General features: G+C 40.1%; 1 protein-coding gene across 5 annotated transcripts in view; it reads left to right on the top strand.

Moving 5' to 3' along the window:
• Nucleotides 1–13,865, top strand: part of ralgps1 (Ral GEF with PH domain and SH3 binding motif 1) — an 86,132-nt gene that overhangs the window by 47,354 nt on the left and 24,913 nt on the right. The gene's annotated exons all lie outside the window — the stretch shown is intronic.

The raw sequence follows: 13,865 nt of genomic DNA, 5'->3' as shown, positions 1-13,865 counted from the left end.
TTGGTTGGTGTTGAATTGTTTTGCACACACACACACACACATATAATAAAGGTGATGCCAGCGCTGTTAAAATCCCCCAATCAGGAAGTGAGTCTGGGGATATTTACAAGCAAGCTGCTGAATGTTGTAAAATTTCCCCCAAAACAGGCACACACATAAAGAGGCTCCAGCTCACTGGGGGTTCCCTGAGCAGACATTTAATGGAAGCAATGATTCCACTAGAGGTCAAAGTTCAGCCTGTTGTTTCCCTCGTCAAGAGCACAGGGCTAGCACACATAAGGGATGAGCCACACTGAACTGCTGTGTGTGCCCCTCCCTCTCACCTTATGGCTCCTATCTGGATGCCTAATAGAATCTGACTATTATCTGTTAACACTAATAAGTGTTAACAACAAAAAGTCTAGCATGTCATAATTTTCTTGTATTTTCTCATCTAGTCTGACAACTTCTAAAATGTGTTCCTTGACTTTGACCAATAGTATGACAGAGTGCTCTGTCTCCTTTGACCAATAGGATGACAAGAGTGCTCTCTCTTTTTTGACCAATAAGATGACAGAATGCTCTCTTTCCTTTTTCTTTTCTGTACTCAAAACGTAACACGTACATGAAACATGGCGCCATCACACATGCTGCCTCTGTAGCCATGATTGACAACTTGTCTCCCCCCCCCCCCCCCCCCGATGACCTGCGAACTCGCACACGGACATGAATGATGATTGCTTGATGTGAACAGTGGTATTCTAAACTGGTCTCCTTTCTTGTAAAGTGTAAAAAAGGCAAAAATAATTTTCCAAGAAAAAATTCACAATAGGGTTTTTTTTGTTCATTCGTTTTTTTATGCTGGGTATAGAATCTTGCTTTGCTTGGCAGGAGCAATTGACTGGAATATATTACATAATATGTAAGATCAAATAAAGGCATCTGTGTGTTCCAAAAGCTCATGGAAATAAACACAAAATGTTTCCAGATATGAATACAGATAGGGTTCCATAAAGCATTATCAAAACTTTTATGGAAAGGCCATATTTGAGTTTGGTCAAATCAGCAGCCAGGCTAATACTGTCTGCTCTGTGTCTTATTGGTCAGCTGGAGAAATAATGGACACAAAGTGTCTTGACCTCAGGAAAGGTTTAGATTTTCCAATTTTTTATTTTTTCTCTTCTTCTTTCTCTCCCTTTTTTTCACACACCTCCCTTTGTCAACAAGCGAGTGAAGACTTAATTGGCATTTTGTCATAACCATGTACATTTTCAAAAAGAGTCTCAGTGGGTTTCTTAATGTAAAAAGCAGTTTTGCTTTCAAACAGAGCAAGGTGGATTCCAAGTAGATGAATTATTCCCCAGTACTAGGAGATAATTTAGTCTTTCTGCTGGTCTATTCTCCCATAAAAGGCACTGCCTGTTTGATTTTCAGTTGATGGTGCAATTTCAAATGAATATGTAGAAGCTAAATAACTTGGGGAGTGTATTGTATATATTGCACACTGTGTGGCAAAAATCACAATACCAAGCTGGAGGAACTATTTTATGAGGTAACCTATTAAAGGAAAATTTTCATTAGATGATATACATTCTCCATATGCAAGTTTTTTGGGGAAAATAATTTTGCCTTCTAAACAAATTGTAAAAACTTTTGTTGGTTCTACTGCACCAGATAGCCAAAGGGTTTGTGAATGAAGCCATGCATTTTAAACTGGATGAACTGTGCTGAATGATTTACCACCGAGCATGTCCTTAGCCTGCTTCTAAAGGCAGTATGTTACAGTGTGCCCCTCTCCTCTTTCCACTCCTAATCCAAATCAGGTGCGTGAGTGCATGTGAATGAAAACATCAGGCAGGAAAAAAATTGCATTTCTGTCATTATACTAAAATGGCAACCCGTCCAAGCTCACATGGCATGAGTCATGGAGAAAAGTGGGCTGTGGCTTGGGAAATGTCTAACATATGTTTCTGCTATACGTGTTAATGAGAGCACAGGCACTTAAGCAAAGCTTTGGGATTGATTGTTGTCTTTTCTCCAAGTGTCAAAATAGAACATGGAAATTGTGCATCGGTATCATTCCCTGTTTGTGTTTCACCATGGGAAAATATAAGAAAGGAGCATCTGTAGTTTCCATTGCACAAGAATTTCCATGTAAGACACAGGTGTAGACTGTAGTGTAGGTGATGCCAACTCTTAATACATAAATGATGTGTGAATGTCTATCTCTGTGGCAGGTCTTGCCTTTTGATGAATGTACCATAATCACTTTGCCATATGTGTTGAATTGGTGATTACATTAATGCATAAATTGTAAAGTAATGTTTCTAGACATGATTGTAGACTGTGTAGCTCATGTAGCTCATAGGCTGGCAAGAACCCTTCAGGACTATTACATGGAAATTGGGCCGGGGAATTTATCACTCCTCTGAGAGGTAATGGTCTGCTGTGTTGGGTATGCTTAGCTTTGTATCAAGACCATTGGGTTGTGTGTCCTTAGCCAATCAAGATTCAAGAAAATCTTTCGAATCACTCTTGATTAAAAGTAAAAGTACACAAAGCCTCCTTCCTGTGAGTTAATAACCAGGATTCCCTCCGGTTAGGAGAACAGTTCTCCTCTCTTAGCCATGTAGATAACCTGACTGGAGAATTTGTGGAATCAAACAGAATTCACAGCATGGTGGTGGTAATAGATTTTGGGAAAGTTCAAATGTCCCTTTAAGTCCAGAACAGCAGCACTCGTGCTGGCCTGGCCCGGCACGATGGCTTGGATGAGGCTCCATATCCCTCCAGCTCGGTCGTGTACGGCAGGGAGCCGGCGGCATGCCTGACGGCTTCTCCTGGCTTCTAACTCTCAAGCCACAACTCTAACGGAAGACTGGCATGCAAGCAGACACGAGAGGATAGCTGAACACTTAGGTCACCACCACAGGAGAGACAGGCTTAGTGACTGTCACCTCGAATCATAGGGATCTCCCTTCAGCTTGGGTCGGCTGCATCGAGCTCTAATATGCACATGCTCTTGATTTAATATTAGGCCAATTTGAATGACTACACAAAGCAAACCTGCTTAGACCCAAAAATGCTTTCCTATCACCACCTCCTACTGCCGTGGCCTGAAAATAAACCTGAAAAGCGTGAAAATTCTCTATTATTACTGCATAGCTGTAATGTGGTCCTGACTACTATTCACAATAGGTTGTCTCACTTTTTCTAATTATCTAGACCTTTAGTCTATGGTGGGCCTGCAGAGTGAACTACAGTCAATCAGGCACTCAACACGGGAGCATTTGCAGCCGAAAATGACATCATGTAAATTGGACCATATGTGCCCTTAACTGATTAATGGTATGAGCATGTTCATACCATACTCTTTTCATGCTTTTTGTCTCCTCCAGCAAATCTTTCACATGCTGTTTTTTTTTTGTTGTTGTTTGTTTACTTCAGAGGGTCTTCCTAAGCGATCTCAGACCACTGTCTTTAGCCTGTCAGCCGTGATGCCCAATGGAAATTTGTTCATTTTCTTATTCCTTCAGATCCCTTGCTCCATCTTCCTATATGTCCTGTGTTTTCTCTAACTCAGCTTCCTCCCTCTCACTCTCCCTGTGTTTGGACACACATATAAATAAAAGGGGACTTCTGTGGTTTATCTGCCTCAGCTGGGCTTCTGTTAAGTGATGCATTGCAGCAGAGATGGCTCTATCTCCCTCTGATCTAATCACATGGGACAAACATATACAGGACACTCGGCAATCCAATTATCACAGGCTGTATACAGACAGCTCAAAAGAACAAGAAATGCTAAAGTTTCTCTAGAAAGACCGGAATTGATTGCAGATGCCTGTGTCTCAACACCGAGCCCTGGATGAAAAAAATCCCAACAGTGTGAGGTCATGGATTTCTGTGGCTGTGTCCAGGTTATTGTTTGGCTTCCCTGTTTTACTTTCTGTTCCAGTTGTATTTCCTTTAAGTATCACACTGTGCATTCATCTGGGCAATCCACAGCCTCTCACAAGCAGTGGGGTTCGGAGGCACTTATACTTTTTGACATTTTCGAATGTCAGTGCTTTTCTCTGGCATGAATTTCAAAAGAAAATTTAAATATTTCAAAAGATATAAGCAAAAACATATGGGATTATTGCATAGGTAATGAGGGACAGCATGTCAAATACTCTTTGCAGTTGTACTGCTTTTCCGAGGAAGGCTTTGCATCATTTAGTGGTAAAGAATTGTTTTGGTCAAGCAACTCAAATAGGTTGTGGAGAGTGCAGGTGTTACCGGACAGCTTCTAGCTCACAGGCTCTCAGCTAAAGTTTGACCTCCTAGAACTTCAGAAGCACTTTGCTTGCACAGCTAATGGAGAACCACTCTGCAAAATGTCCTGTTTTGAAACCTAGTTACACTTAACCTTTTATTACCTTTACATCCTTAACTACTGAACACTCCAGTTAATCTGTGGAATCATATTTTTATGTATATTTCTAGTAATTGTGAAATGTTTGACTGGCACACTATGCATTATACAGATTTTAAAGATTTTTGTAAATTATCAAGGGTTATCAGGGACAATTGGGCATATTATATAGGCATTCCAGCTAACTGATATGGAAAATATTTGGCAGTGTAAAAATCCATCAGAAAGTGACCTGACATGGGAAGAGAATTTTCTTGTGTCCTGATCTGGTATGATTGTCTGATCATGCATAAGGCTGCAGGCACAGGCTTCAGTTTTTCCAACCATGGAAAACATGAGCATCTGAGGTCATGGACCTTTCTTTCTCTTTTTTTCTCTTTTTCTCTCTCTCTCTCTCTCTCTCTCTCTCTCTCTCTTTTTTCTATGGTTTTGCTGGCAAATCTCTTATAAGATATACTGCTCAGTCACATCACTTGTGATTACAGTTGCTCTCACTCAGACTGTTTGTGATGATTAATCATGTACTCAGACAGCCAGTCCAGTTTGTGTTCCCAGTCTGGCATGTGCTCAGAGTACTGTCTTTCATAGGAACAGGAACCTGTTTTGCGTATTGTTGTTATCGCACCCAGTAATCTTCCTTCGTTTTGTTGAAGTTTTGATGTCTCCCCGAGAGTTGGTTCTGGGTCAGGAAGTAGATAGCCCTGCTGCAGTGTGTTTTACCTCAGATCATTGGTTTCTAAGAGCATAGCTTTTAGTGGCAACATGAAGGCCTGCAGATGAAAGGGACTGATTATAGCCAAACAAAATGAGGAATGAGCAGTGACATCATTCCAGCTGGGAGGCGAAGTGTTGTGGGCTTGTATGAACCACTTCTGTGTGATGTTAAAAACAATATAATGCCCTAGTGCACAGCAATAAAAGGCTAGCAAATAAGATTCCCATCCCTTGCCTAAGAAACACGCTGATGCTCGCATTTTCCATATAGTCAATAAACTACCCATTCACACTCTCTCTCTCTCACATATATATATATATATATATATATATATGCCACTTCTTATATGTGCTTGCTCATTAGAGGCCTGTACCCAGATTCTCTGGTTTGTGATAAAACATGTAAAATGCACTATACAAATGTATTTGAATTTATCCTTAAAGAAAAAACACAAGTAACTGCATAGTGTGTGTGTTTGTGTGTGTGTGTGTGTGTGTGTGTGTGTGTGTGTGTGTGTGTGCGTGCGTGCGTGCGTGCGTGCGTGTGTGTGTGTCTATGTTTGTGCTTGTCTGAACACGGGTGCTTCAATTGTTGTAGGCTCTGGCCACATTTGAATGGTTGAGCAGGGCCAGTCCTCAGGTCCTGCTAAATAAACATTAATCAAAACAAGGCTGGTGTGTATCTGTTGCTACAAAGATGATGGATGTGCTTCTGTTGGCCTGCACTGACCCCTCTGTCCTGAGGCGTCATGTTAGTCACCCTCTCCAGCCTTAAATGACGGAAGCTGCACAGCCTGGATTGAGCCCTCCCACCTCCCACTCCATACGTGTGTGGCCACTAAGAAGCTGCCTGAATGGTCCGGATGAAAATATGCTACATTTATCCGCACTTTGGCAGTTACCAATTACTCAAATGCAACTTATGCCCCACACTCTTGCGCAACAGGAGTGAGCATGTAAGCACTCTTCTGACGAACAACAGAGATGCGTCCATTGACCTGCACAGCCTCAGTTTAAAGGATTATAAAGGGCTGGGTTTGTTCGAATATGTAGTGTAGGCATCAAGGTGTGTGTGTGTGTGTGTGTGTGTGTGTGTGTGTGTGTGTGTGTGTGTGTGTGTGTGTGTGTGTGTGCACGTGTGCTTGTGTATGGGTGTCTCTGTTTGAATTTGAATAAAGAGAAAGCAGCTGTGGATTGCCCAGTACATTTTGCAGGATTTTCCAAAGAGCTTCATAGAGTATTGACACATTGAGACCTAATCCATGTTTTGAATTATCTGTTCAAAACATTTGATTCTGTTTTCCCAACAGATGAATGTTTCTCCTCATAGCTGCTCTGGCCCTATGGGTTCTTCAAACCCACAAAGGCCACTTCAGGGCCATTAGCCTCCCCTCATAATGAGCTGTTAGTCACCATTCTTTTTTGTGTGTTTGTGTGTGTATATTTTGATAAATATTAGTGTATATCATTTTTATTGGTTTGCCTTTCATCTGCTAGTTTTATTTTCCTGCTATGTTTTCATGTGGTTCTTTTCACCTCCACATTTACATTTTAATCAAATCAAATCAAATCTATTTATATATCACTTTTTAAAACAGATGTTTTCACAAAGCAGCTTTACAAATGTTCAAGTCCAAGTCCCCAGTGAGCAAGTTAAGGGTGACAGTGGAAAAGAAAAACTCCATAGAGCATGAGGAAGAAACCATTAGAGGAACCAAGACTCAAAGGTGGGGGGGGGCATCCTCCTCTGGCTGATAATGCTCACCACAATAGTACCAATATAGACAATAAGGAGCAGAATAAATAATGAAAGAGATAAATAAATAAATAAATAAATAAATAAATAAATAAATAAATAAATAAATAGATAGATAAAAAGATGAAAAAATAAGCAATTAATGTCTAGTCTGCTTTTCTACAAGTCCTTCTCTGGTCCCAATGGTGTGCATGTGTCCGAAACCCATCCCACAAGAGAACATCCATCAAGGGCAACGGATAAATAGTTTGCTGGGGTGGAGGTGTGGTGGTCTACAGCAAGGGACATCAGGGGGTGGTGGGAATATCCATGGCAGCTGAGATGGTGCTCAGCAACTTCATGAAATCAGGGATAGGATTATTAGATTATTAGGCATGTCCAGGTAAGAAGGTCTGTAAATTAGGGAACTATAATGTGCAAAGATGGGTTCCAGCAGATCTAGCTATGACAGCATAACTAAAAGGAGAGAGCCAGAAGGATCCACAGGCATGAGGGTACCCTGGAATATCAGCACTCCGCCGATCTCATTTAAGAAACTTGAATGACAAAAGAGAGGTGAAGTGACAGCATCATAACATCACAGTTTACCCTCACTTTCAATGCCCATGGACCCTCAGATCTACACCTTTACCTAAGATGGGAATTAGTTAATAAAATGCCTGACTGTGCAGATGGGTTTTCAACCTAGCCTTAAATATTGAGACTGTGTCTGAGTCTCCAACATTAACAGGAAGGTTAGTCCTTAGTGTGGGAGCTTTATAGGAAAAGGATCTGTCCCCTGCAGTAGATTTTCTTATACTTGGTACAAGTAAAGAGCCTGCATCTTTTGATCTAAGCAGATGTGGTGGATCGTGATGCACTAGGAGTTCTCTAAGGTACTGTGGGGTAAGACCATTCAGTGTTTGTAGATCATTAGAAGTACTTTATAATAAAGAACACTGGCTGCTCGATTTTGAACTAGCTGGAGCTTGTTTAGGCACTTAGTGGTACAGCCAGATAGTAAGGCATCTTGAAGTGATAAATGCATGGACTAGCTTTTTTGCATCATGTGAGCAGAGTATGTTCCTGATCTTTGCAATGTTCCTAAGGTGGAGAAAGGAAGTCCTAGAAATATAATTTACATGTGCTTCGAACAAGAGACTGGGATCCATATTACTTCAAAATCTTTAACTGTTATTACCATAATCCCAACAACATTTTTGTGTCTATCTAGTAAAATGTTGTGATCTATATTGTCAAATGCTGCACTCAGATCAAGCAATATAAGGAAAGAGATGTAATCCTAGTCAGAAGCCAACAACGGGTCATTAACTACTTTAATCAGTGATGTCTTTGTGCTATGATGGGGGATAAACCCTGAATGAAAAACTTCTTGTGTCTGGTTCTGGTTCAAGTATGAGTTTAGCTGCTGAACTACAGCTTTTTCTAGGATCTTGGAAATAAATGGAAGGTTTGAGATCGGCCTGTAATTTGACAGCTGACATGGGTCGAGGTTAGGTTTTTTGATAAGTGGTCTGATTACTGCTAATTTGAATGATTTAGGTATGTAGCCAATGTTCAAGGAGGAGTTTATTAAATTTAGTACAGGTTCAGTTACTTCAGGTAGGATTTCCTTAAGAAACTGTGTGGGCAATGAATCTAGTAAGCAAATGGGGGATTTTAAGAGTGAGATCAGAGATGTACGCTCTTCGATAGGTGTAAAAGATTATAGAGTCTTTTTTGTCTTGGTTGTTCTGACCTCTAAGTAGCTGCCCGATGTCACATTAATATTCTGAATGTTATCTCTAATGTGCTTAGTTTTCTCTGGGAAGAAATTCATGAAATCATTGCTACTGTAATCTGAGCATTGGTGTCAGTTTTATTCCTAGTTAGATGTGCAATTGTACTAAATAGGAATCTACGATTATTTTTGTTATTTTCTATAAGGGTTGAGAGATAAGCTGCCATATTAAGTGTCTTTCTATACTTGAGAAGTGTTTTATACTTCTGTACTATTGTACCATTATACTAAATACAAATTTTTTGTCCCTAATTTTTTTATTCTTAAATGAAACATCATCATTCAGTGTGCAGTGAAATACTGATTCTAAGCATTCAGTCATTTGATCAAGTTCTGTGGTGTTTGAGGGTATCCTAGTTGCAAATGATAAGTCTGGGAGATTCACAATAAATTTAGATGCAGTGGCTGATGTGATCATGTGTCTGGTGTGGTAGTGAGGCGAGTGGCTTGATTAAAGAGGCAATCTGCGAACTCATTAATACATTCTGAAATGGCCTGTAGGTGCTGGTTAATGAGAAGCTGGGTGGGCTTCTTATCGCTGGCTCCATCATTTATGCTAGTAAAATTAATTTCAAAGGTCTCGAAATCATAACCAGCTTTCTGGTTTATGCCTAATGTGTCAGTATAAATAACTGCAATGCCGCCTCCATGGCCAGTTAGATGAGGGCATGTACGTAGCTGTAGCCAGAAGGACACGCTTCATTTAAAGCTATGTACTCATTTGGCTTGATCCAGGTTTCTGTTAGACAAAAATACATTACATTTATGTTGTTAGTATTTCATTCATCATGAGCGCTTTAGATATTAAGGATCTAACATTTAGTAAACCCAGCTTTACAGGAAAGGTGTGGGCAGTGAATCAGTTACTCTAATAGTAATTAGGTTATTTAGACATGTTTTCCTTTGTTTTCTGTATTTCTGCTTAGCTCAGGGAACAGACAGTGTCAATATGATGAACCTCATGTGATATCATGTTGCAACCAGCAAACAATTGCTTTAGCCTATTTGTCTGCTGCCTGGCTTCCACTCTGTATTGTCATAGATTAACTAGATCTGTCATAAGGACTGTGCTTATGGTACAGGAGAGCAGCTCCTTCCCTGGTAGGATGGATACCATCCCGCCCTAAAAGGCCAGGCTTGCCCTCGAATGTGGTCCAATTATCTCTAAACCCCACACTGATTTGTGTGCACCACTTAGACATCCAGCAGTGGTACATTATATCTGCAATATTATTTTTAATAATATAGTATAAAGTAGCCTTTGATGTCTAGTGGAAGTTGCCAATTTCCAGGTAGAATGTAGTTAAATCCAAGGAAAAAAATGATACACAGATACACAGTAAGGGCTAGTATGCCTAAACAGTGTTAGCGCGAAACAGTTTCAAAAACAGGAAGCAGCATCACATTTTATTCTTCTATCCTATTTAAGGATGAATATCTTTATTGTTTGATTAGATTGAAATAATTTGAAGTGTTTAATCCATTGATGTCATAAACAGGTCCGGTGAAGTATTTTTACATATAATTGTCCACTTTATCTGCCCTTGTAATCATCTCTAAAGAACTGAAAACTGTTGGGAAAGTGAACTTTGATCCAAGTTCTCTAGCAAGAGTGGTGATAAAGAAAACTGTATTGTTCAAGTGCATTATTTAACCTGAGCAAGGTAACCTCACAGGCTCAGAATTGTGCATTTTACACGTGATCTACCATTGGGAAAACAAGCCGGCACTCTCTGTAAAGTCTGTTCTCTTATGTTTATGTAATGGCCCACTCCTGAACTGAACTAAGGACATCTGTCACCTGTGTCCTACAGATGAGAGTTCACTCATCACATCAAAGGTTAAAGGTTTTCATGTAAAATCTAATAGATTCCCTATGCCTTTATTTGCAAGACAGACCTGCAAACATCAGAAAGAAAAAATCCAAAAAGAACAGATTCAGGTGCAGCTTTCACTAATTGTTTTGTGCAAGGCCCTCTGCCTCAGGTTTAATATATACAGTATCCATCAAAAGTTTTCAATATGCTTCCTGAAATGTCTTTTCTCATTTTTTTATAATTGATCAATTAAATAATCAATCATTTATTTAATATGCATCCTGTTATAGGAATTCATTCGCAAGTATAGAGAAACAACATATCTCTCAGACATACACAGGCATAAGTTTAAACTGTTTAAGGTGTAATCAATATAAAAGACCTGATATTCAAACTCATAATTACACTCATACTCAAACCACTATCACTATGCATCCCTGTATATGGAAACCCTTTCAGGTGACTAGTAGGATGAGATCAGTATGAGCACTTAATGTGAACCTCATTGTGCCTGAGATTCATGATTCTCTTTTTGCTGAGGACAGACCGGACATTGAATTTTTAGCTTTTATCTGCCAGCAGATATTGGATAAGACACACTGCCAAAGTACTTTACATAGTTTCCATCTCCTCAAAAAATGACTGCCTTTCAATTGCCAGTAACAACTGACTCTGTCTTCACTCCAGAACGTCAGATGGGAAAAGTGGACGTGTCAGCTATGCGTGACATTCTGTAGAAATTAGATTTTCCTTTTACCATTGAACATATTCCCTTGATTGTTGGAAAATGGTAAGATTGAAACCTATCATACTTTATTTTCCACTCGGGGTTAGCCTTGTCTGTTTCATTTTCTGGTATGTCAGTCACCACTGAGTGAGACCAGCTCTCTCTTGGCTTTCACTCCTGTCTTAAATGACAGAATGATATCAAGGTGCAATACAAGAGATGACCGTGCACACACCATGCTGTCTGGTTCACTGCAACCCTTCTGTGTCAGCATTGAGTGTAAAATTACAACTTTCTTCTTCCCTTCGAACCTTTTCCTCCTTCACTTTTCACTAGCTTTCTGAAGTGCATTCATTTGACAGCTTGTTCAGTATTGGGTGGCTTTTGGTCACCTTGCTGTAAGTCACCCATAGAAAATTCATAGCGTGAGTCACTACATTAGAAGTTCCACCAAAAATAGCAAACAGGCCAGTACCTGGTAGTAAACAGTGGCCGGCACTGGCCTTGAGGAGATCTGCTCCCATGGTGCCATGTGCGGAACCACATAGAACAGGGTGTGCTCTGTGAAACTGTGTTTGGGTTCAGGTCTGCTGCCATTCATCTGCAAATTGTTGTTCAGGTTTTCTTATGCTGCCAGAGAGGTACCAGTCCAGCTTCTCTACACTACATTCTGGTGATAGTAACTGACAGGCTATAGGAAAAGTACCAGCTATTAATGTGAAACCGTTTAATGTATGACTAGACATAGCACCAGTGTAGTGTCAGCTGTGAATACCCATGTAAACAATAATTAGGCTTCTCAATGTCAACTTTGAAGGTGTGGTACAAGTGTTTTAAAGTTTCCATCTACTCAGGAAAACAAAGCTTTTCCCACTGAGGATTCCTCCCAATCATGCGTGTGAAATGTGAGCACCATGTGTGGAAGTAGCACTAGCACAGTGTGATTCATTCTCCTAGAGAGTGGGTGACTTATTTGGTGTTTCCTGAAATTGTTTTTTTGGACGACCCTTTAGAAGGAACAAATGAAAGCTGCAGCAGGAGGCTGCCTCTCCGTAATGCAGTGGATATTTTACTTCAATACTGGACCTTTAAAAAACAAGTTAGTTACATTATGATTGGATGTTTTAAATTCAACAATCCATATTTATATATAATTTGAATATCTTAGATAACTAAGAAAAGTGATTCAAAGTTTTTTTTGTTTTGGGTTTTCTTTTTGTTGTTGTTGTTGTTTTGCAGCTTGGACCTTTAGTTTTTTAATACAGCTTTAAGCCAGGTCAAAGACCAGTCCAGTATGAGGTTACATCCTGTCTGCTATAGCACCTCATGGGAAAGAGATACAGCCAAGACATTGCGGTAATACACGCAATTCATGATCATTCTCTTTTTCCATACAACCATGATAAAAAAAAAAACCTCTCAGTACACAGTACACCAAAGAACTGAGGCTTGCTCTTCAGAGCACTAATCCTGGCTCATATCCTAAAAACATGCTATGTCTGTCAGTGAGTTTTGCGAGAAAGCCTCAGTGCTGATGAATCCTTGATGTACGCTAGCTAATACACCTTTCAGTGGATAAACACTAGCATCAAGGACTGTAACGGCTCCTGACCCCAGGGCCTTCTTCGTTTTTTTTTTTCTGCAGGACATTGTGGTTGTGCAGAAGTGTGTGTTTTGCTATGGACCATTAAGCTCCCCTCTCTTTACAGCTGAGTGACTAACTTACAGCTGAGTGGGCTAACGAGGAGGGGAGGTGATATAGGCAAGACCACCCCCCTGAAGCAGAGGTACACGGTATGTGTTTATTGGGCTTGAAACAGGCATGTTTTTCTTGGCCCATCTTAGCCCATGTGCCTGAAGAAGAACTAGGGGAACGATCTGAGGCTTCAGGCCCTCAGGTCTGAGTCCATCTCTTCTTTTTACATACTTCCTTTTTCTGCTTTGTTTCTTTGACCTGAGCTCACATGCAAAGACTCTCTAAGTATACTTAATTAACAGGAGAGTTTAATTATACGGGTTTCCTGTTAATCCAAATCCAGTGAACCTTTTTATTACTTTCTTGCTTTTGTTTGGGGTTGATGCTCATAGAGCAAACTCCTTATTTGACTATTGTAGACTGTAAATGACTAAACAGTCACTAATAATGGTTTTACAACTGAGTATTTTCCACAGCCTTGAATTTCATTACATTTACCTGACACTTTTATCCAAAGCAATTTAGAATTATGACTGAATATAACTAGAGCAATTGAGGGTTACAGGCCTTGCTTAGGGGCCCAAGAGTGGCAACTTGGCAGTGCTGGGGCTTGAACTAGCAACCTTGATTACTAGTTAAGTACCTTAACCACTGAACTACTTTTTTGGGAACTTGCCACCCCTCAGAAATGACAGAATGTAGCTGAGCAGTTAATCAGAGCAGTCGGAAAGCCTGCTACTGGGAATGGGAAAACCAGATTGGTCATCTGTAGAATGGATTGGAAGAGGAAATAACTTTGACCTCGTCACCTCTAACTCTTGATTTTTTTTTTTCCACATTTAAACTTATAGGTGCTGTGCTCGTGGATGTCATTCAGACGTTGCTGTTTTTTTTAATCTTTTGCTCTCATTCTTGTGGCCTCGCATGGTGTGATCTACTCTCTTTTTGTTCCCGGATTATTACTGCTTTTTTTGTGGGAGCT

The sequence above is a fragment of the Electrophorus electricus genome, chromosome 18 (assembly GCF_013358815.1).
Source record: "Electrophorus electricus isolate fEleEle1 chromosome 18, fEleEle1.pri, whole genome shotgun sequence".
Classification (NCBI taxonomy): Eukaryota; Metazoa; Chordata; class Actinopteri; order Gymnotiformes; family Gymnotidae; genus Electrophorus; species Electrophorus electricus.
The sequence above is the reverse complement of the archived record's forward strand: the minus strand, read 5'-3'. Positions and strand labels throughout refer to the sequence as shown.